This window comes from Capra hircus, chromosome 7, assembly GCF_001704415.2.
Source record: "Capra hircus breed San Clemente chromosome 7, ASM170441v1, whole genome shotgun sequence".
Lineage (NCBI taxonomy): Eukaryota > Metazoa > Chordata > Mammalia > Artiodactyla > Bovidae > Capra > Capra hircus.
In genome coordinates this window covers 73,271,321-73,295,891 of record NC_030814.1, presented here as the reverse complement: position 1 = coordinate 73,295,891, position 24,571 = coordinate 73,271,321, and the positions used below count along the sequence as shown (strand labels likewise).

The 24,571-nt window shown below is 45.9% G+C and overlaps 1 protein-coding gene across 3 annotated transcripts in view; it reads left to right on the top strand.

Moving 5' to 3' along the window:
* Positions 508-24,571, top strand: part of SEMA6A (semaphorin 6A) — a 131,370-nt gene continuing 107,306 nt past the window's right edge. For all 3 annotated transcript variants that reach the window (XM_018050663.1, XM_013965389.2, XM_018050662.1), the window contains exon 1: positions 508-1,126. The gene's annotated coding sequence lies outside the window, so the exon portion shown is untranslated. The remainder of the gene's footprint in view (positions 1,127-24,571) is intronic.

Sequence of the window (24,571 nt, the reverse complement as noted above, 5' to 3'; positions counted from 1 at the left end):
GAATTTACCTCTTGATATAGTAATCAGAAAGGCTCGCCGTTCACTTACCCTCATCCTTTAAAACTTTTCCATTTAAAAAAATCGATGAACAAATCCTTTCTTGTAACTTGCTCCTACACTACGTCTATTTTTATTTATTTTTTTGATTTGGCAGGGCTCGGCAATGCTGTCGGAGATTTTTTCCCCCCAGCAAGAACAAATGCGGGGGTGAGGGGAGGCACGGACTGGGCTTCTGCGGGTGTCGCCTCCGCCGGGACCTCCACCGAAAGCGCCGCGGGCGGGCAATAGTGGTGGAAGGAAGCGGCGCTGACCAGTCGGTCAAGGCTCCACCTGCGGCCACAGCGCGTAGTTTCTCCCTCCGCCTCGCTCGCTCCGGTTCACACACAGAGACCGCAGCCCTCCTTCGGGTCGGAGAAGACGCCAGCCAAAGTAGGCGGGGTTGCAGGAGGAGAGTCCGCTTTGCGCAATCCAGTCCGGGACTTGGCTCCGCCCTGGAGCGGCGGCCTCTCCAGTGACAGAGGAGTAGTGAGCGGCACGGGGTGAGGCTGCAGCCAACTCCGCTCCCCGCGCACTCGGCTGCCCAGGCGCTCCGGACGCAGCAGCAGCGCTTCTCCGCGAAGCCGACCGCCCGCGATGCCCGCTTAGGAGCGGCGGTAGCGTCCGGCACCGCCACACCCGCGGCGTAGCGCTCCCGCTCGTGAAGCGGGGCTAGAGCGCGCACCCCTGCCCCAGCCCCCACCCCGCCCCCCACCCTGAAATGACTTGTTAATCGGCGCAAACACCACCGAAGGGACTCGCCGGAGTGGAATCCAAGTGAAATTTGGATTTGGAGAAGACTTTCTTGAACATTTCCTCCTTTCTTGTTGGTTTTTTTTTCTCTTTTTTCATCTCCCCGTCTCCGCCTGTCATTGGAAATGAATACGGCGCGTTTGCATCCCAGAAAGTAGTCGCTGCGACTGTACCCCCACAGAGACGAGCACCCATGTAGGAATGACAAAGGCTTGCGAAGGAGAGAGCGCAGCTCGCGGCCCGGAGAGATCCCCTCGATAATGGATTACTAAATGGGATACACTCTGTACCAGTCCGCTCCGAGCCCCGGCCGCCTGCCCGTCGATGCACCGAAAAGGTACGGCTGGGGCGCCCTGGTGCGCCCCACCTCCCTGGCGGTTCCGCTCCCTCCTGCGGGTCCCGGGGCCGCGGTCCGCACACCGTCTTGGCTTTGTGGTGCTCGCGTTTTATTTTGTCTTGTGTCTGTCTTCCGAGCGTTGCCCGGCCCTGGGGGAGCAGTCGCGAGCCCTGTCCGCCGCTCCTCTCCGCCCTGCGCCCCAGAGACCTCCGGGCTCCGCGTTGTGAGCTTCCCCACTCGCGTCGCGCACACGCCAGGCGCCGCCCGGGACCCCAACCGCGCGGATAGCTGCCTGGCCCTGGGAAGTGTGTGCAGTATCCCTGGGGGCTCGTCCTCACTTTCGGGCCAGCAGGCAGCAGAGAGGCCAAGAAAGGGTGAGATTCTCGGAAGCGCCCGGTCCTGGTGCGAAGGCAGGGGAAGGGGTTCTACCCTCGAGGGCTGGAGGAGGTTCGGTCCAAGAGCGCTGTTTTCGCTCGACACTAGGTTTGGGTTCGAGGTGGGAGGAGGGGTTCCACAGACACGGGGAGATGGGGGGGCGGGAAGCAAAGAGAGTCTTTTGTTGTCGACGCGGGGTCGGGGCTGGGCTCAGTGGAGTGCGGGAAACTTGTAATGGCCCTGGCACCCGCGCACCCTGCCACTTGGTGACATCCCGGCTCCCGCGGCCGCTGGGCACCAGAGGTTCCGGGCTTTGTTTGCTCGAATGAGTGGCCTCCTCCCGGTGTGGCGCGGCTTCCCCGCCCTGGGTCCTATTCCCCGCCGCAGCTCCCTCCTGGGCTGCGAAGACAGCATCTGTAGCGTCTGCGTCCCCCTCGGGCACAGAACCCCGTGTCGGGGGCTGGCGCCCGCTGAGCCCTCTTCCAAATACCTACGTGGTCCCTCTTTGGAAAGGAGGTGTCCCGGGAGGGGGAAGGGTGGGAAGACCTGGCTAGAAATGGCTCATTACTTGCTAACCAGACAAGACCTCTGCAGGGGCCCGGGGTTCTCGATTGTCCGGACTACTTGCTGCGTCTAGAGCGCTGCCTCGCTGGCAGTGGGGCGCTCCACTGCCAACCCAGCCCGACAGCGCCCACCCACTCTGCATGACCCCGCTGGGATGGGAAGTGTCTCTCCCCCCTCTCCCAGATGCTGCGCTTTTTTTCTCGGCTCCCCACCGTATTACACGGTGCATAGCAGGATCCCGTAGTCCGTTCCCTCCTTCCACGACCGGAACGGTACAGGGGGAGCCAGGGAGCAGTCCTAGCCTAGACTTGTGGGTATCGGGAAAGGAAACAGGATTCCGCTGTCTTTCCCGCTCCCTCGCCGCCACCACCCTCCGCCCAGCGTCTCCCCCTCTCCTTTTTTTTCCCCCCTGCACGGGGTCACTCGACCAGGCACTTCTGGAAAGTTTCTCTGAAAGCCAGGGATGGGGGGCACGACCGATTTCGGGCTCTGCACGTGCAACCCGCGGGAAAACGAACCCCCGGGGAGGTGGACAGACCGCCTAGGATATGGCTAGGAGGCAGGAGCCAGGAGCCAACCCTTCGGAGAGTGGCACCTCAGCCGATGGTCAGCTTGGTTGGGGTCGCGGTGCTGCACTTGCTGGACTGGTCTCTCAAGCAGTCGAACAAGGGGAGGGCGTGGGGAGGGGCGAGAAGGGGAAGTTTCCCAGCAGGACTCGGAAGCTGGTCCGGCCACTGTGGACAGCGGCTGGCGCGAGGGTGCGTGTCGACACCGGCCGGGGATCGCTGGCTCCAAGCACAGCATCTCCAGTGTCCTGCACCCAGCTCGCCGTTTTCCAGCCGGCGGGTGTTCAGGGAGGAGCAGAGCCGGGAGTCAGGTGTGCGTGGAGCCAGGGAGGCCCCGCTGTTTTCGCAGCCAAGGCAAGCACTTCCAAGGGGCCTCCCCGTGCCTGTATTGCAAGGAGCAGCCCCTCCAGCCAGTCCGCGTCGGTCCTTGGGAGAAAGGCGGCTGCTTAATGAATGTGGTCACCAGAGGAGATCACGGTGGGATCGTGGGATCGCTCTCTGCTTGGGCTGGATGGAAATTAAGTAGCAGCTGAGTGTGATCCATGAAAGGCTGAAAACACAGGCGTGTGAACACACACACGTACAGACACAGACTCTCTCACATGTACGCCCAACTTTCTTTGCCTCCAATCTGAAAAGACGTTTAACCATCAGCGGCAGTGTCCTGCCAGCAGGTCTCAGGAAAGCTATTTAATGCCCCCCAGCGCTGACTCTTAAGTCTTTCCGGGTAGGAAGGTCGAGTGCCTTTGCCTTGCCTTTCTCTAATCCTGATAATTGTCTGGTCTTCTTTCAACATACCTCTTGGGCATTAAGTCCATAGACTGCCATTCTGATGACAGCGAGCCGATTGTTGGTTCCAGATAATATGAATCTTTATTAAGATTTTTTTTCCCCCAAAGTAAACATGCTGGTACATATTTCTGAGTAGAACATCTGATTTTTCACACCCTTTCCAAATGACTACAGAGGTCAAGATTGCAAGTATTTTGTATGGTTTTTTAGTACCCTTTTAGTCTGCATGGAGCAGTTTTTATAGTAAGCTTTGATTAAACTACTCCAGGCATCAAAGTTAATTATTAACCTAACCTTAAATATAGTGGCAACACTGTGTGTCGCCACCTATTAACCTAAACTATCTGTTAAAAAATAATTGCACTATTTGAATTTGGCTTACGCATGCTTGTTTATATGGTAACTTTTATTTGACTCTTGAGTAACCACTACTCTCTATTATGTTGGTTTTAGGACCTTCCTAAATGAGGTGCTTTGCAAGCCAATCTGAAAGCAGAAATGAATAACCATCAGATTTAAACCTTTTTTGTGTTAAGCATTCTAGTTCATTTTTCTTATCTACACTGTGATGGCAATCTTCCCTAAATGTTCTGTTTTGCAGTTATTTCCCTTTAGAGATGGGCCACAGTCTCATAATGCATTTAATGTTCAACAGACACCTAAGATCATTATCTCAGGGGCTACTTGCAAAGTATACTCATTGGATAAAACCATCTAAGTTTAAATAAGTTAAAATTTTATAAGAACCAGTATAGAAACTCAAGTAAATGTTGAATGAGTAAAGGAAAGAAACAGTCCCAAATGGGTCACGTGTCTCCACTTGAAGGAGACCTGGGCACGTTTTTTTCCCTGCAGTGAAAAAGAAAAAAAAATCTGTGCCTTTAAGTAAGTGGTTATAATAAAGTGGCAGGAAGTGCAGCTCTTTATTTACACACACAGACACACACACACAAACATACACCCCTCAAGTTCTTTCAAAGTCTAGTGACTGCTTTTCCCATCATTAAAAAAATATAGCATTTGCATTTCGAGGAGGTGGATAAGATCGCCAGCCAAGTGTGTTGAATCAGAAGGATGGCAAGAATTAGGAAGACTGCTATCATCATTGAATACAAATAAGACACCCAAATTAAGAACTTGTATTAAATTCAGAATAAATCTTCCTGCTTTTAAAGGCTAATGGGTAGTTGCATTCCTTTATGAAATGGAAGGAAAAATACTGTTTTGGACAAGGAGGTAAGTCAGATACTTAAGGTTGTGTACATAGTGCTTCAGCTCTCTTCTGAGCAGGACAAAAGAGTAATGATGGGAGAAAAAGTTTTTTTTAGAACTAGATTGCCAAGAACTCATATATTCTCCCATCATATTTGTTTGCAGAAAGGAATCACAGAACAAGCCAAACTAATTGCAAATGCTTTAATTAGGCATCTGCCATTTGCAGCAGTAGAAAGTCTAGGAAAGTCTGCATGAATCCTGCACTGCCTCCCACCCTCCACACACACTTTTAAGTTCATCGCCCTCCTCCCAGAGCGAGTGTTCCTGGGTGTTCACATCTCCAGGCGAAGCCTGGAAGCCTCCTGTTGGGACCTCCCGGTGTCCCCCACTCTCTTGGGGTGCCCTGGAGCCAAGTTGTCTCTGAGAGATTTCTATTCCGGAGTGAAGGCTTTTCTCCTCTGCCTTAAAATATGCTACAAGAGCAACTGAGCTATTTCTCTACTGGCAACCACACAGCTGCCTCTTGGGGATATGGGAAGGGAGGGAAGGGAGGGAGGCATTTAATCCCTTTGAAATGGGCAAGTAAGATGTCATACCACACAAACCTCAAGGGGGGAAGGGAGATGAGGATACTTCTTAGGCTGGGACTATTACAGTATAGTTTATACACAAGAGTAGGGTATACACTCATTTCCAAGCAGATGAGTGCTTGCAAAACCTTTTTCTTACAATAATTCTAATTACACTAATGGAGAATGTCATATACAACTATTAATACTCTGATCTTTCCCAAATAACTCCTTCAGCACAGATCTTCCTCCTCCACATATGCCTTTCTTATCATCTTCTCCATCTTGGTAAATGGCAGTCCTAGCCTCTGAATTGCTTAGGCCAAGAAACTCAAGAGTTATCCTTGACTGTCCTCTCTCTGATGTCGTCACCTCACTGCCATGTTGTTGGCCCCACCTGCAGAAAGCATGCAGACTCCTTCCAGGCCTTCCACCTCGGTGGCCCTCGCACTGGCCAAACTCCTGTCTCCATCTGCCTGCCGGGGGATCTACTGGGCTAACCTCCCAGCTAGTCTCTCACCTTTGGTCTATGTCCCCTACAGTCTTTTCTCAACACAGCAGCCAAAGTCATATATATTTTTAAAAGCAAAATCTCATCAGGTTATGTGTTCTCAAATGCTTTCCCATCATATTCCATCAAAGCCAGAGTCCTTCTTATGGTAGTTGTGGACCCACATGATCTGCACTGGGGCCCCACCTTTCTGACCTCCACTCTTCCTTGGGGTCACTTGAGCATGCCCTCTCCTAATCTGGCCCTTTGCAGTGTCTTGCCCTTTCAAAGGCTTAGGGCATGCCTTTGCCCAGAAAGCTGAAGAATTTGCTTCTCCTCTCCTCCTGCAGGTTCTCTGCTCACATGTCGCTATCTCAGTGAAGCCTTTCCTGATCATCTTTCTTACTTCTCCATTTTCCCCCCAACACTCCCTATCCCAGTGGACAGCCTCAGGGTTTCTTTTTTTTCCTTAGGACTTTTCACATCCTGACAGACTGTCGGTTGTCCCCGTTTATTTTCTGTCTTTCGCTAGAACATAATGCCACAAGGGTAGACATTCTCATGTCTCCCTACTGTCTCCAGCACCTACACCTGTGCCTGTCACATCACAGGCCTTTCATAACAAGTACTTGTTGAATGAATGAAGAGGGAATCGTTTTGTGAACAGCCAATCTTTGTCTCTTTTGCCTGCTCCTGTTTCTCTGTGTGCCCATCAAATGAGACGTCTCTATGCCTTGATGAGTGTGTGTGTGTGTGTATGTGTGTGTGTAGCACTGTCTTCCATGTACACAGGTGATGTGTCTCATATGCCATCAGTGGAGCATCCCTTCGCGGTTGTTTTCCCAGTCTTGGTGATGGATTGGAGCCTGCCCATTCCCACACTCGCGCCCATCAGTCCCCGTTCTGTAGTTCAGAGCGCACATCTGTGGGACACCTGGTTGAAGCTGGAGGGGCTGTAAGTTAGGTGGAATCAGCCTTCTAAAAAACAGAGCTAAGAAGACAGCCAGCACTTACGGGGCTTGAGCTTTTGACCTTGGACTCATTTGTTCTGCATTCTAACCTCTGGCCACAGAACCTTCTTGCCTTTTAGGAGTTTGCTCAGAGTAGTTTTCAAAATTCAACTTTCCACCAGGAGGAATAAGCATGCCCATTAACTCACATTTCTGCCCGGTCCCAGTGCAGTGATGACTATTGTTGAAGATCCCATGCTTGAAGTCAGATGACCTGAGTTCTGGACTCATTACCACGGACAAGCCCCTTAACTCTTCTGAAGGTCGATATTGTAAATAAAAACTGTAAAGAGTAAAAATGCATGCTTTCTATCTAGTAGAAGTATAAGGAGAATAATACAAAATCATGAGTGTGATTGTATTTGGTAAAATATAAAATGCACTGTGGTTTGACAAGTTTGATGCTAACTCCCTTCTCATCTCCAGAGACCCCAGGCCTAGCAGAGACCCTGCTTCATTGTCATTTATAGAACAAAAGAAAGATTATACCTTGTGGATATCATTTTAATGTTAACCACATGATGAAATTAAATAAGGTCCTCAGACTCACTGAAAATAATCTAGGTTGTGTATGGATGGCAAATTTATGAATCAGATGCCAACCGTTTCAACTAGTGATTGTTTTCAATGTGACCATTAAATTAGGCAAGGTCATAGGACTATCACTTTGCCAGGCATTTTTTTTTTTTTAAGTAAGGGCATTTTTTTTGCTCAGGTAAGTTTTAAATAGTTCACATCAATGAAAGTACTGGGACCTCCCTGTGGTTCAGTGGTGAAGATTCCTTGCTGCCAGTGTGGGGGGTGGGGTGGGGCATGGGTTCCATCCCTGGTCAGGGAGCTGAGATGCCACATACTGTGAGGCACCACCAAAAGATAAACAAACAAAATTACAGACAAAATAAAATGAAAGCATTAATGCAGAACAGACACAGCAGGGTAAAGTTTTGATCTCTGCTATATACTATCTTCCCCATCAAAGGCAGGGCAAATTCATTAGGTTTTGTGGCATATAGTTTCTAAGAATGTGGAGGGACTGTAGACAGCTTTGGAGGTGATGCAGAGGTCACAGTCTTAGGCAGACAAAACACAGATCTGCATCCCCCCCCTTTTTTTTTTTTGCCATTTACAAATAGCCGTGACTTTGAGAAAGCTACATCTCTGTCTCAGTTTCCATTTGTCAAATGCTGGTGATGTTACAGTTGTTGAGGAGAGGAAATATGACAACATCTGTAGGATTCATGGTGCAATGCCTGACACACTACACACACTCATTAAATATGAGGTGTTATTTTTATTTGGGTGACAGTTGTCATGGAGAGTGCCCTGGTGGGGAGAGGACCAAAGGAAACAGCCTTTCACGTCTGCAACATGAGGAGAGGATGCAAAGGAAATGACCTTCGGACTGGAAAAGAACATTCACACCATAAGCTGGCCACGATGTCAGGGGTTCTAAGCAGAGGAGTGTGTGAAAGGGTCACTTGCGTGAGAAGAAGAGCTGGGATCCTTTGCCTAACTTTGGAAGTAGAAACATCACACCCAAAACAGGGAAGAAGAAAACAAAACACTGTACAAACAGCAGCAAACAGCTAAAGTCTGTATATCAACTAAGCACCCAAAGGACAGTTGTTTTTAAAAAATGATAGCTGTCACTAACACTGTGAAATACACAGCCGGTACCTACTAAGGAATCTGAGAGCACCCACATTTAGAATCTGAGAGCTGCCCATAATGGCCATCCAGGGATGAGCTGAATTGACCCCAAGGACCACACACGTGTCACAGAGGAGAAGCTTGGCTGTCAATCAACTCCTCCAGGAAGCTATGGCTGGGATCTGCATGAGTTTCTTCATGGTGGACATGTACTTGCCAGATCACTCTTCCGTGGCGAAACCTGACATAGTGACAGTTTGGGGGTGCCTGGATCTCCATGCCGAAGCAAACCACTACTTTGCCACGAGGTGGTGCAGTGGTAAAGAATCCACCTGCCAATGCAGGAGACACCGGTTTGATCCCTGGGTCGGGAGGATCCCTTGGAGAAGGAAATGGCAACCCACTCCAGTATTTTTGACAGGGAAATCCCTTGGACAGAGGAGCCTGGCGGGCTACAGTCTATGGGGTCGCAAAGAGTTGGACATGGAGACTGAGCACACCTTCCCCACCAAATGCAGAAAATAGTCAGCTGACCCCAGGGCAGAAAGGAATTACGCTACTGCTGATATGCTGATACACAACCTGAAATTTGACTCAAACGATAGCCATAGATGTCCTTATCAGTGAGAAGACGCTCACTCCTCAAGAGCATAGCAAAAGGGGCAATAAATTGTTGTTATCACTCCAGTTCCCTGAAGGAGTAAGAATCCCTCCACGGCTTAGAATTACAGTTATTTTCATCTAGGACAACATTTTTCTCTTAAATTTTGTAAGCAGAAAGAGGATGTACAGAGAGCAGAATAAATCAGCAATCCACAGGACCCAAAGACTGAAGGACCAGCTCCCGAGGAGCAGCCCGTGCGATGACCGGTGCTTTGAAAGTATTGTTAGTAATAGATGTTTCCACGTACAGCCTTCAGACCTGAGGCTTTCATTTAGTATGACTCAGCACTTTCGAGTGGTTTCCAACTAACCAGTAATTGCCATCTGCAGAAACTTTAATTCAAAGAATCCAAGCCAATTTGAAAACCTTAGCCTATGAATTTCTAAAATTGATGTTATTTATCCCTCTCTTATCCCTTCTGCCCTCACACGTGTTTAAGACCAAGCCTTTGGCCATCGTTTGATTTGAAGCATTTATAAAAGAGAAGAGCATCTGGCATTGAAACACAATGAAAACACACCACTGGAAAATAAGCATTTGAGGGACTGGGAAATAAAGAATCTGTTAATTATGGTTTCATGTTATATGAGAAATTTAAAGACAAGCTTGTCTGTGGATCCATTCTTTTTTCCTTTCTCCTATTCCCGAGTCTTTTTTTTCAGGAGCATATTCAATCTTTTCATTAATATTGCAGCGATTCCAGTGCTCCCCCGACTCCTGCCCCCGAGACTCTTACTGCCCTTGAATGAGGAAACTAAGAGAATACTGATGGAGCTGGTGAATGGAAAGGTTCCTTTCCTGAAAATGGAATGCTTTATGAAAAAATTGCACTCCGTAAAAGACACACAACAGTCCAGCGACGGTCTCTCCTTTTCACCCCAAGAGCCACTTGACCTCATTCATGTATTTTGGTGTATGAATGCATTTGTTCTCAGGCCTCAGAAACCCAGGTGGAAAACCAGCCTATAAAGCCTTGCATTATTCTAAAAACGTGAGCTCTGAGTTACTTTAAGAACATTTTCTGTAGAGTGAGCGCTAAATAGAAAACAAACTGTTTACAGCATTCTAAACTGGAGTCTACGTAGCAGGCAGGATGGCAGTTGGGTGGATTTTTATAAATACTCGTTAATGGTTTCCGAGATGGATTCTGTGCTAATTCTTCTCACATCATGAATGATGGCCCTAGCTAGACACTGTTGCTGAGATCTTCATCTATTAATCATGGAGGCTGCTTTCTTATTCGGTTGCCATAGTTTCAGGGCCTCAGATAGTGTTGGGGTGTCTTGGGAAAGGTTTGAGATAGACTAGGCTTGCGCGCCTCGCAGTGATTTTGGCAGCCATGGTCTTCTGAAAGCGCTGAAAACAACTTCTCATATAATTCAGTATTGAATTAAAAGAGGCGACTTCTGAGAGTGTCTCTCTGGACCTTGTTATGTGTGCATCCAGCTGATATTTACTCCAGGATCTGTCTCTCACTCAGTCTTGCTGGTAAAAAATTACGGTCCAGGGGCTGGTGTCACTTTCATCCTTGGACAAGCCAAAGGGTGCAAACCCTTCGTTAGGCTGTTCCTACACATGGAGGTAAATGAGGCCAGTCCTGACTTCACTCACATTTCAGTCTCATAATTGGGTTTTGGCTCTGCAGATGGCTAAATAAATAAAGTGACTTCAGGAGTGTTGAATGCTGTGCTTTGGTATGGCCATGTAAGCACTTAGTCCTTTCCTTCAGGTTTCACCTTCATTTTTTCAGGTTCGACACACATTACTGAAGGGCTAGGGACCATTTGACTGCGTTTTGCAACCCTGGCCCAGAGGTCTACTGCTTTGCCAGTTCTTGAGTGCATGAGCGATTTTTTTTCTTCCTGTAATTATAATATCTTACTATGTACAGGTGATGAGGAAAAGCTCTCGTCTGGGACACTGTGTGAGTGACCCAGTCAAGAGAAGATGTGGAGGAGTAAATTGGTACAAGAGGGAGATACACCACAATTTATGGGCTTCATGTGCAATAGAGAACACAGCTTTCCTTTTTTAGGTAAATCTGGCCTCATATGACAGATACGGGTACATGTCTTCCCGTTTTAGTTCCCATACTCCAAGTGGACTTTCAAGGATTCCTACCCATCTAAGCCCAGCCATTTCATTCCTTTGTAGATTAAAACATAAAACTATCTCACACTTGAAGCACACAGCACTGGATTCAGGATGTGCAACACAGCACATGAAAATCCAGATGGGTTCAGAAGAAGAAAACCTTGAATTCATTATAGATGGGCTTAATCTCGAAAATTAGTCATTTTTTTAAAAAACTAGGAAATGACAGGGCGAGCTTCAAAGCAGTCGTTTTAAATTTCCACAGATCCGGCCTGCCAAAATTTTTACTTACGATCAACAAGCATTTGTAATGCATGTGCCTATTAAATTGACCCCTCCCTTACTCAGCCACACTCAATGATTGATTTTAGAGGCCAATAATTTGAAGTAAATGAAAAGGATAACATGGCCTTAATTGCTACTGGCTTCACCAGGCTTCTGGGCACCAGAATTCCTTGTGGAAAAACACTTTAAAGTGTCACAGCAGTTTTTGATCATGTGGTCTGGCCTTACCCATAGGCCGCAATTATCCCCCAGCCCTTCCCCACCTCCCTCCAACATCCCTGGAGAAGCAAAGAAAACATGCGTGTGTAAATTCAGTATTACAGACTCTCGGTTATTTGGTAGGGTCAGAAAACAGGTCCTGCTCCTTCTATGGTGTTCTTACAAGATAGTTGTTGTTACTGTTGTTGTTTTTACAAAAGGCATAGAGTGGGAAGGACAAAGGGATTCATATTTCAGATCAGGAGCTTTTTCTGCTCCAAGGAGAGTTGCTGGGAATTGACTTTGCTGTTCTCTCGACAATCCAAGATGTGATTACTCTTCAGTATCCAGTCAGACACAACATCGCACACTATCGCACACCGGAGCCTGAAGAAAAGTCACAGGGCTTTTGTGAGGCTGTCAGTCAAATACAATGTAGACTTTAATTAACCTTAATTAATGATTTCTGATTACAGATTTTTTTTGGTGCCTCCAAGGCATCAATACCTTGGAGGCGGCATTCTGTTGGAACATTTTCAGACAGCAGGGACATGAGCATGCTTCCATTATCTTGTCGTGCAGACTGCATGAGGTTCCTACTTTATGAGAAACATGATTCTGTATCATTTGCAGAATAGTCATGTAAAGAATAAGATATCACTTGAGGGAGAGTTCAAACTGATAAGTGGTGCAAAGTGTTTTGAATCTTTAGAGGAACCATTTTTTAACTTAACAAATTGGTTGATATTTACTGGCACCTAGCTGGATTTGAGGCCATGCTTTACAAAAATAGAATGAGACTTTGAGTGGTGGACTTCCCTGGTGGCTCAGATGGTAAAGCGTCTGCCTACAATGTGGGAGACCGGGCTTCAATCCCTGGGTCGGGGAGATCTCTTGGAGAAGGAAATGGCAACCCACTCCAGTATTCTGGCCTGGAAAATCCCATGGACAGAAGAGCCTGATAGGCTACAGTCCATGGGGTCCCAAAGAGTCGGACTCGACTGAGCGATTTTCTTTCTGAGTGGTGGTGCCCCAGGTCTTTCAAATGAAAGCCATTGTATGCTGGTGGTGCAGGATCAAGTGGTATCTCCTTTGTCTGCTGTACAGAATCCACTCGCTAGTGCAGGAGACTTGGGTTCGATCCCTCGGTTGGGAAGATCCCCTGGAGAAGGAAATGGCAACCCACTCCAGTATTCTTGCCTGGAGAATTCCATGGACAGAGGAGCCTGGTGGGCTATAGTCCACCGAGTCACAAAGAGTCAGACACAACTTGGCAACTAAACGACAACAACCAAATGCTAACCATGGTGATTAAAACACTATAAGCGCTGGAGAAACTGACCTTACTTTTGGTTTACAGTACTTTTCCTTGTGTCATGCGTTTTAGGACAGATGTCAAGGAACTGAGCTATAATGTTAACACACTATTTACATTCAACTTTTAACCAGAGGGCCTAGTGAAAGTTAGGTATAATATATTCATGCCAACTTATGAGTTAAGTTTCTGTGTGAATAATCATTTTTGCAGCTTATCTGAAACTCTTAATAGCATATAACCTATCTGGTTGAGCATAATTTGTGCTTATGAATTACAAGTGCCTAGGTTTTACAATTAAGCTTACCAATCTAGAAGCATCTTTCATGAGAAATTACCTAAGTTAAACTGATTGATATTATTTGCTGTACTGTGTTCTAGGATAGTGTTTACCTAAAATATAGGCAAGATGGTTGTCCCCCCTGCATGCAATATGGTTTTACTTTTAACAGAAGTAAAGTCGACCCAGTGTCATGATCCCATGTTTGCCCAGACAAGAGGATATGCTACTAGTATCATCTAGAAAGCAGAGTAGTTTCCTCTGTAGCCAAGGGGAAGAAAACATCTTTTGGATACTTTTCTCTCTTAAAGGGATGTTCGGCCTACAGGGAAAAGTTTTCTATTAAAAAGGCAACTTTTATCTACAAGATGTTTCCGCTCATTTGTGATGAGGGGAAGTTCAACATGTTGAATATGCTGATTAATTAATTCTCCTGGGAGATCATGGAGGGTGGAGCTTTCGTTTTCATATTTTGTCCTGTCCAGAAACAAGACGTGTTAATACTACTCAAACACATCCGTTCCCAAGAATGAAAAGGACAACGTCACTGCCAGTACTGTTAGAAAACAGCCACTTCCAGTTCCCCAAGCAGATCCTACCACACGCCAGGTGTGCCAGCGGAGGCTTTAAAATGTTGTGAATAGCTTGACATTATCACGTTGTTATTGAAATGCAAATTCTCCAGCACAACTTGCAAAGGTTTTCAACATAGGCAATGTCTATTCTCGCTTATTGTCAACGATACCCAGCCTTCACTGGAGGGCTTATTCTAATAAAACTAATCACAGTGCATTTGCAGTTTTTCATTGTTTCTCATTGCCTATGTTTGAAGAGCTCGACACACCTCCCTGGAATGGTATCTTGCAGGGAGAGGACAGACTGACTTGCAACAGTGAGGTGCACACCCAGGACTGGTCTGCCCAGGAAGAATCATGCTGCTCAGATTTAGAAGTCAGGCTTACCAATGATGATCAGAATCAACAGTATTTAACAGTATTATTACTATTAATAAAGACCTTATTGTATAGTCCTTATATTTTTCTAAGTATGTTTACAAACATTGCCTCGTTTAAAATCATTACAACCTAGGTTACACAGGGCGGGTATTATTATGCCCAATTTAAAGATGAGATAACTGAGGTTCAGAGAGGTCAAATCATTGGCCTAACTGTATATGCCTCTGGGAAGGGAAGGGCTTGAGACAAGGTCTGAAGCCTTCTGAAACTGAGTTTTTTTACAGTCCATGACATTACAGTTTGCTGAATAGTTTAAAAAGAACTTGGAAATAATTTAGTCTTCCAACAGAAGATGTTTTCACATTATGCCTACTATGCAGATTGACTCCTGCCACAGAAAAACCGTAGAAGTAGCTTTCCGAGGACTCCACCCAAGGGCTCAGGCCTTAAGCTCCTGCTTCTCGATGCATGCCAACGCAGGTCTTTGTCCCCAGCAGCTCCGGAGTCTGTCATACAAAAAGACACCATTTGAAAAATGGAGGATGTTGTTATTTAGGATTCCAGCCCCGTTTGATAGTAGGAATAAAAACAAAGGTGGAAACTTTGACCCTGGTGCAGGGTACAACTGGAGGGACAGAGGGCTCAACCAGATATTCCTGCAGGAATATCCTCCTGGGGCTTGCAACCTGTACCTATGAAACAGAAACATGCTTTTAGCGAGGAATAAAGTAGATCATATGGCTCAACATAAATGGATTTTCCCTCCAGCCAAGGTCATTTTACTCCTCTGGTCCACACTGCTGGATGCAGTGAAAGCATCAGGTCCATTTAATTCAGCAGATACATATCTAGCGCCTAGTCTAGGCAAGATACTGCAGAGACACAGTGATGAGCTAGTTCAGAATCTATTGATCAATTGTGGCATAACCACTCAGGGCCTAGACAGCATATTAAAAAGCACAGACATCACTTTGCCAACAGAGGTCCATATAGTCAAAACTATGGTTTTCCCAATAGTCATGTACAGATGTGAGAGCTGGACCATAAAGATGGCTGAGGGCCAAAGAATTGATGCTTTTGAACTGTGGAGTTGGAATAGACTCTTGAGAGTCCCTTGGACAGCAAGATCAAACCAGTCAATCCTAAAGGAAATCAACCCTGAATATTCAATGGAAGGACTGATGCTGAAACTGAAGCTCTAATACTTTGGCCACCTGATGGCAAAGAGCCTACTCACTGGAAAAGACTCTGATGCTTGGAAAGATTGAAGACAGAAGAAGGGGGTGACAGAGGATGAGATGGTTGGATGGCATCCCTGACTCAATGGACATGAATTTGAGCAAACTCCGGGAGATGGTGAAGGACAGGGAAGCCTAGTGTGCTGCAGTCCACGAGGCTGCAAAGACATAGCAACTGAACAACAAAAACAACACTCAAGGCCAGACGTTGGGCCCACATACTATCCAGGAAGGTAGATGTGCAGAAAAAAATACTACAGTGTCTGAGGGCTGACTGTTCTCGATGTCCAAAGCAGTGTGGTAAGGATGCTGAGGACAGAAAGGATTGCTCTGTCCAGTCTGGGAGGAAGCACTTGAGCTGAACCTAAGGAGTGGACAAGATTTTAGTACTTAGTTGGCAAGGGGCAGAGGAGCAGTGGGGCTAAGAGAGAGGCAGGAGCAAAGGCCAGAGGCAGAGAAATCCAAGATTTGGCCAGAGCAGCAAGGGAAACTCCTGGTGACTGGGGATATGGCTGGAAGCCCCGCAGACAGAAAGAAGGATGGAGAACAGCCCATGGAGGTCTCGGCCCTGCTTAAGAGGTAGGACTCCAAGCTGTGGGCAATTTGAGCTTTTCAGCCAAATGTTGATGTCATCAGACACGTGTTTTAGAAATTTAAATCTGCTCGTGCTGTGAGTGGAAAAAAGGAAATGGATTCTGGGTGCAGTGACAAAGTTTAGCCTTCAGGACTTAGGGGCCAGTTGGACGTGTGGGGTAAGGGGGTGGAGGAGTGAAAAAAAATGGTTCCAAGATGTCACATCTGCGGAGCTGAGTGGATGGTGGTGACATTGGCCAAGACAGGCCAGGTTTAGAGACAAAAATTGTTCATTTTTAACGGCTATCAGAAACCACATGTAAATGACACATAAGAAGCCAAACACCAAAGCCTGGGACTTAAGTTCTATTGTGCTCATACCCAGCTTTGTAAAATGAGTGCTAAAGATTCTCAAATTAAGAGCACTTAAACTGTTGCATTTGGTCTGGCAGCTGGTACCACTTTCTCCAACATTAGGGAGGTTAATACCATGAGCCGAGGTGGATAATAACGAGAAAGACCGAAGCACCATTGAGCGCATCTATAAAGACTGGCTGCAAAGTGCAGGGCAAGCAAGAAGCTTGTGATTCACTCATGGAAGAATCAAGGCCCACATCAAGCCACCTGTTTCCTATTTTTTCCATTCTGAACAGTATGCAAGTCTTTGAATTCTGAAATTAAATGTACATGTGTTCGCCCCTTCCTTCCCTCCCTCCTCCCCACACTGCCGTGGGCATATTTATATGAGCGTTTATCTCTTAAGTTGCCTTGTACAACTGAAATGTTACAGGTGACGTAATTCACAAAACACAAATAACACCTAAATTGTGTTGTTTATTTAATAAGACGGTGTTAGCATACAGCTAGGCCTTTTCTGCTGCATGGTGCTAAGAAAAAATGTGTTGAGTAATATTTTATTTAGGAAGAAACCAACCTTCAACTCACAGGTGAACGACACATTACAGATTTCATTTTATGGTTTCAACCTTTGGATAAGTACTGATACCATATAGTTGTCCAGAAGAGTCCTCCAATGCCTTTAATGGTTGAAAATAACTAATATTTATGCTATAAAAAGGAACCCTAAAAAGATGGATATTCTGTCTTTACCCTTCACATTGCATTTTTATTTCAGAGGTTTCTGAATAAAACTTGTAACAGAAGAGTGTTATTCTCTAATAAAGTTTTGTTTGTTATTTTAAAAAGAAGTTGAATAACGGAAGTGAAACAAAACAGGACTAGAAACATCAAGCATCTTCAGGAGGGTTTAACAAATGAGTGAGTTTCTAGAAGGGAAAAAACATTTATGAAGTTATTTGAAGTCTTCTTTTAAAGGCATATGCAAATTAAACACTAAGGAATGATACGATGATTTTTTGTTTTTCACTGGGATGCCATATTTGAGCTGTTGTCTGTTGTGCAATGCCTAAAGACTGCGCCTGTGTAGGCTGACTTGTTTCTAACTTGTAGGCTGCCCTCTAGTGTTACTTAATCTCAGCACATCCACTTTTGTTCAGATCCCAGGCAAGGTGAAAAAACATACAAATCTCACCAGCCAGTTAGCAGCTAACCTAGCCCACCTAGAGACTGTCTCCAAATACAGTGTTAAAAAGTTTGAGGCCTGGTTTGAAATGTGGTAAACACGTTTAAATATGCCCATCACCAAAGCTCTTGATAGCAAAGAGGACAATATTGTGTGGAAAACACACACACTGATGACTGAGAATGCAAGTCCGACTCCATTATGATATTAATCATTGGACGAGAAGTTTTAGGACTACGTTATCCAATTAATTTCACTGATATTTTTCTTTTATGTCATGCAGAAGAGCAATATATGATAACATAAGCTCTGTCAAATAAGTCTACAAGACCTTTAACAAGTTTAACTAAAATTACAAATGTCAAGGAAGAATTTTCAGCCACCCCTGGGTGGGAGATGTTTGACCAGAGAGACTCACCTCAAAGTCTCTGGCATAATTAGCCCTCAGGGAAAGGTTCTCTAACTTCAATACACTATCCTATTACAGACCTTCAAAGAGTACATTTCAGCACTTTATAGATTATCCTCTGCAGATATTAAGAAGAGAAGCACGCACTGCAGCCTAAACCATGGCATTAAGTACTTTCTGACAGCACTGCCAGCTCTGCTTTTTCTCGGATGAAGAGCAAGCGTACTCCAGAGTCGGCAGTAAGTGGAGAGTAAATTTCAGCCTCGGTAGCTATATTTTGCCTGTGTAACCTTGGCATTCTCAGTGGATTATGGAGGTAATGTTACAACGTTCCGGGTGCATCGAGCTGATAGAAGCAGAGTGATGGACACGGACTTGATAGAAATGCTGACTGATGACAATGGTGATGATCATGTGCCTAAAGTTTGAGGCTAAGATCAGGAAGAATAACTGAGATCCCATTACTGCTGGAAACACACAGAAAGAAGCTGAGGGTTAAAAGTGCATTTAGGAGTCAACTTTTCTTCCAGAGGGGTATCATGACGAAGGAGTTACAAGTGTGAACTCTGGACTTTCCCGTTCTGTTGGCTGTGAGAACTTGGGAAAGTCACTTCACCTCTCTGTGCCTTGTTTGCCTCATCTGTAAAATGGCAATACTAATAGTACCAACCTCATGAAGCAATTCTGATGACTAAATCAGACTATATGTACCAGAAGATTGTCTGGTATATAATAAGCACTCAGTAAGAATTCGGAGAAGGCAATGGCACCCCACTCCAGTACTCTTGCCTGGAAAATCCCATGGACGGAGGAACCTGGTAGGCTGCAGTCCATGGAGTCGCTGAGAGTTGGACACGACTCAGTGACTTCACTTTCACTTTCATGCATTGGAGAAGGAAATGGCAACCCACTCCAGTGTTCTTGCCTGGAGAATCCCAGGGGCAGTGGAGTCTGGTGGGCTGCCATCTATGGGGTCGCACAGTCAGACACGACTGAAGTGACTTAGCAGCAGCAGCAGTAAGAATTATCTGGGTCTTCCCCAGTGGCTCAGCGGTAAAGAATCTGCCTGCAATGCAGGAACCACAGAAGATGTGGGTTGGATCCCTGGATTGGGAAGATCCCCTGGAGGTCGGCATGGTGACCCACTCCAATATTCTTGCCTGGAGAATCCTATGGACAAAGGAGCCTGGCGAGCTACAGTTCATAGGGTCGCAAAGAGTCGGACACAGCTAAAACAACTTGGCATGCACAAAAATTACCTATTATAATTTGACACCAAGTTCTCCCGATGGAATTGGGGAAATTCAGTGCTTCATGTCACTAGGAGGGCATCGCTGACATTGTAAGTTAAACTGAGAAGACAAGATGATGACGAGATGGCAGCGTCCGGATGAGTCTCTCTCTCTGCTTCCGTTGCCGTCTCTTTTTCTATGTACTTTTGTGTGTCGGGTCGTGATTTTAAATGGTTGATTGAATAATCCTTCATTTCGGAAATATTTTAGTGCGTACCTGCAATATGCATCCAGCTATATTATATATTAGTTCCTATGGGATGAGAAGTTAGGTGGGTAGATTTTTCTCCCATTCTAATTGTTCTTCGTTGGGTCTGGTGTTCAGCAGGTAGCCTGTTTTTATCAGGCTTATGCCACAAACCTTCCTGCACTCTGGGAACAGACTGTGTAGGAACTCCAAGGGAGTACTACTGAGGGCTTTTCTCACTGCGGGAGTTTTCTGTGTTAGAGATTGTGGTTAGTGTTACATTTGGAATCACAATATTCCAGAGAGAGCCCAAAGGTCTCTGGTACTCTAACCTGACTCAAAAATCAGTGTGTAAATACAAAAAGTTTATACAACAAAACTTCAAGATATATATGGCATTAACTACCTACCCCAGTAAACTGAAAATGCCAAATTGATCCATTGGCTTTAAGTGGTTGTTTTTCACAAAACCCAAGAACTGAGCACTGAACCGCAGAGTAGATGGATTGAAAAGTGAATCCCCAATCCAACCCAGTCTTCACCCCTGCTTCCCTGAGGTGCAATAAGAAGACCGAAAGGAGGCTGGGTGGTTAAAGCATAAACACAAGGGCCACGCTGCTCATTAGCTCTCAAGCAAACGCCAAGTTACTTCTGGCTTTATCCATTCAAAGTACTTACTCCAGTGGGCAAAGCCTAACTCACAAATAAGGGAGTTGCTGGTCAGTTAGGTAATGCGTTGGCGGCAGGGTACTTCCTGAGACAGATAATGGAGATGTCGGCCCCTCCGCCCCTGTGGCAGAGTGGACTCTGTTTGGTCCACCCAAACGCAGGACCATCTGACAGCTGTCTGGTGTTTCCTGTGAAATGGACTTGGGCCCTGGCCAGATGCTAGTGGACAGATGTTCACAACACAAACCCGTCACCCAGTAGGCGCTAATTGGGGCCTTCCTAATGATCCGAACAAATAAGGCAGGAATGGGCTGGATCTGCCGTGACCCTCCTGGGGCCCACACCCACCTTTCCCGGCTTGTGCATGAGGCTTTGTTGGGAAACCCGGCTCTCTCCAGCCTCAGGGATTTGGGGTCCCTGGACCCTGTGATATAATACCTCCACAGGGATAGTCAGTGTCTGCTTTGTGTGTACGGAGGCCTGTATGTAGGTACTTAGAATCCAATCCTTTCTAGAAAGTGGGCAGATCAGATTGTTTAGACTACATCACTCACCAAGGCAAGTCTAAGGGTGGAGAATTTTCTCCACAAATTTGGTTCCTGTGCAGTAGTTTTTGATACTTTACAAAAATTATTACCTTCATGGGAATCCTCAAACAGAATGTGTGCGCTCACACCTCTGGTTTACCTGGTTAGCTGCAGCGTACTTTTGTTCACATGTTTTGGATAAAATGGTTTTTAAAAAAGTAAGTTAGTTGAAAGTGAGTATTTCAGGGTCAAACTGGTTTGACAATGCCTCATTCATAATTAGGTGGAGTTGTTCCTACTTGTACAGACGACAATTAACTGTCTTTGATTTCAACAGTTCAACTGTCTTTTAAGTGCCTGGGGCCCTTTTTGAATAGGAATTCTCCCCTCTCTTCTCTCCATTTTGCAAGTTGGGCACAAACTAACTCCTGGCTTGTTAATAACAGAATGTTACCTATCCTGAGACTGCTAAATAATTCTTTATATAAGGCAGGATGTGGTGGTGCAGTGAAGGATCCGCCTGCCAGTATAGGAGACGTATTGGATCCCTGGGTCGGAAACATCCCCTGGAGAAGGAAATGGCAACCCACTCCAGTATTCTTGCCTGGGGAATCCCATGGACAGAAGGGCCTGGTGGGCTACAGTCCACGGGGTCGCAAAGGGGTGGACATGACTGAGCACATCAAGAAGGAGGAGGCAGGATATAGTTTTATAATAAGTGATTTAGAGCATCTTTTTCTGATGTTTCTGTTCATTGCTTGTTTTCCCTGGATTCAGATTGTATACCGATGAGTACTCAGAATAGAGACCCTCCCTAACTCTTGAAACTCGGTAGCCCACTCCCTACACATGAAAGCCTTCTTTCCCCCACCCTTTTCCAGAACTAAAGATCTAAGAAAGACTCATCCTTTACCCAGATCTTTCTAAAGCATGCCCTATACTAACCCAGCTAAAGAGGCTGGGCTATTCTGCTAGTCCTTTCTATAGCTGTCTATTATATATATATATATATATATATATATATAGAGAGAGAGAGAGAGAGAGAGAGAGAGAGAGAGACTTGGTTGAGTGTGGGAAAATATATTATTGTATTCATCCTGGTTGAAATTCTCTAGTTTTTTCCCTCTAACATCTTATCCTCCGATTGCTCTGGACCAAAACTACACTCCCTTCCTTTCCATTCTTTAGCATAGCTCCCACTCCCTTGAATGAAAGGCGGCTCAACTAAAGCAGCTAGAATATGCCCAGCAACCGGTGCTGGGTCCTATTGAGCCCATTGTTCACTCCCAGTACTGTGGAGCCAAATCTCATTTGATAGCACAGTGTGTTCTAGGAATTCCACTTCATCAGTACAACAGACCTTCTCTAATGCTTGCCTCTTTTCCCCATTTGCCACTGTCACCGGCAGCGCCACACAGCCCCGAGGCCGACAATTATAATTCACTTCTCTCCAAGGCTCCGCTCACCCTCATTGGCAGGGACCACGAGGCATCAGCTGCCATATTAAGCAGACGCTAATGACACTGAGTGTGATCAGCTACAGCAGTCGACGTGATGGTGCGTTTAAGATTTAATCCCTTTGAGGGACTGAACTTGGAGTTCAGAGGTGGTCTCCCTATAGTGGTTACCCAGAGGTTCATAAGAAATCTGGCTAAAATTACCGTTGGATTTTCAAGTGCTTAATGGTCAGTGAGGTGGCTGGCTGTGTGTGTTTAAATTGAACATATTAAAAAAAAAAAAAGTCTTCCCAATACAGTCACAAAAAATGAGCCTGATACACAGTTGCATACTGTGTTATTTGAATGTACTGTATGCATTTATAATCTACAGTTTTCAAAGCAGTTTGCAAATTCATAATATTGTCCTCATTTTCCCAATGGAGATATGTCCTTTGGTGCCTCACAAGGATTCTTGGGAAGAAGGGATGCTCTTGAGAGTCCACTCACGCTGCATCCTCGTCTGCCAGGAAGAGGCTCTCCTCCTGGAGACAGGGTCTCCATCCTTTCTTATTTATCCCTACATCCTATCCACATACAGTTTCACCCTTTCGACTCTCTAGTGGATTTTGGCAAGGAATACACTGGATGAAAATGTTTTCATTTTTGTCACCTCTGGCAGCATATGGTACCACTTATGAAATAATTTTCTATTGGAGGTGTAAAACTGCCCTTTTAATAACACTCCCTGGGGACTTTTCTGGGGGTGCAGTGGCTAAAACTCCACACTCCCAACCCAGGGAGCCCGGGTTCGATCCCTCACCAGGGTACTAGATCCCACATGCCTTAACAAAGATTGAAGACCCCATGTGTCACACCTAAAACCTGGCCTAGCCAAATAAATAAATTAAATACTTTTAAAAATAACACTTGCTGTAAGGAAGCGTGAGTATAAGCGGTTATCTGCCACTGATAGAAAAGCCTTTGAGAGAGGATGGGAGCTGCACCTGAATGACAGGCGCAAATGCCCCTCCCGTCAGTGCAGAGTGCTAAGTCGCTTCAGTCTTGTCCAACTCTTTGTGACCCTATGGACTGTAGCCTGCCAGGCTCCCCTGTCCATGGGGAGTTTCTAGACAAGCATACTGGAGCAGGTTGCCATTTTCTTGGGATCTTCCCAACCCAGGGATCGAACCCGGGTCTCTCATGCCTCCTGCGTTGGCAGACGAGTTCTTTACCACCAGCGCCACCCGGGAAGCCCGGCCCCACCTAAAATGGAGACCAGCTCACTTTCTCACCTTCCAACTCCTCAGGAGCTTACCTGACTTGCTCCAGGGCCCTAAGCAACTGAGCTGAGAGATGGGGAAGAGCACCATCCTAACAAGCCCAGCCTAGGAGAATCTCACTTCGTACCAAGTCAGTAATGGGCCCAGACAATGACCCAGTAATTAGTGCAAGGCTGTCAACGCTCTTGTCTATCCACCATCTCATTGACTCTCACAATACTCTGTGGCACTTGTCTTTGCTTTGGTTTGGAAAAAGAGAAGAAACCTTCTCCTCTTGAATAAAAAGACAGTCCGTGTAAAGTTAGATGTGCTTACTGTTTGGTCCAACTCTTGTGCTTTGTAATCTTCAGCTTGGCAAAGTGAAACATGTTGAAAAGGATGGTTGGCTACAGAATCCTTTTTTAAACAGAAATGTGAACATCAGAGGAAACCTGGGGCTGAGACTACAGTTATTTGACATGTTCCAGGAAATTTTCAAGAGTAGGAACAAAGACCGTGGCTCACCTCGAGGTGCTCTCCAGGTTAATCAGTAATTCTCTGACTGTTGTCGGTGACATGCAGTGGATGGTGGTGGCCTGCCTATGTTTTTTTGTCATCATTTTTTTTTCAGGTTCATGTAGATCACTGAGTCAGGCTCCACGGACAGAATCCTGTGACAGACTCTACGGAGAGTCCTTGTGGCAAACATCAGGCAGGTGTTTTTAAAGCCCTGTGTGAGCTGTCAGAAAGTTGATGGCTCCTGATACTTTGTCAATTCAGACATTCTATTCCTTAGAGGGATTATTGATGTTGTTGTAGCATGTCTGCATTTAATTGCCAAGAGGAAGCTGATAGAGCAAGCTTGCTCTGTTACATCCTCCAAGATACTTATTCTATCTGAACCCAATAACCAGGTCAAAACTTAGGGCTGGGTGGGAGGGAAATGACTTTAGCAAAAAAAGCATGTGCTGGAGAGAAGAGAGGCATCATGTCAGTGGTCACTGGCAGAGAGGCTGGAGCTTGGGTACAGAGTCAAAGTTCATCACTCACTGAGCTGTGTGACCTCAGAAAAAAGTCTCAGCCTCCCTGTGCCTCAGTTCACTCCTCTGTATAATAGAATGCTAATGGTGTCTGCTTCAGGGTTACTGTGAGGATTAAATGAGTCAATATGTGTAAATTGCCTTAAGGGTCTATTATATACTAAGCAGTGAAAGTGAAAGTCGTTCAGTCGTGTGTGACTCTTTGTGGCTCCATGGACTATACAATCCATGGAACTCTCCAGGCCA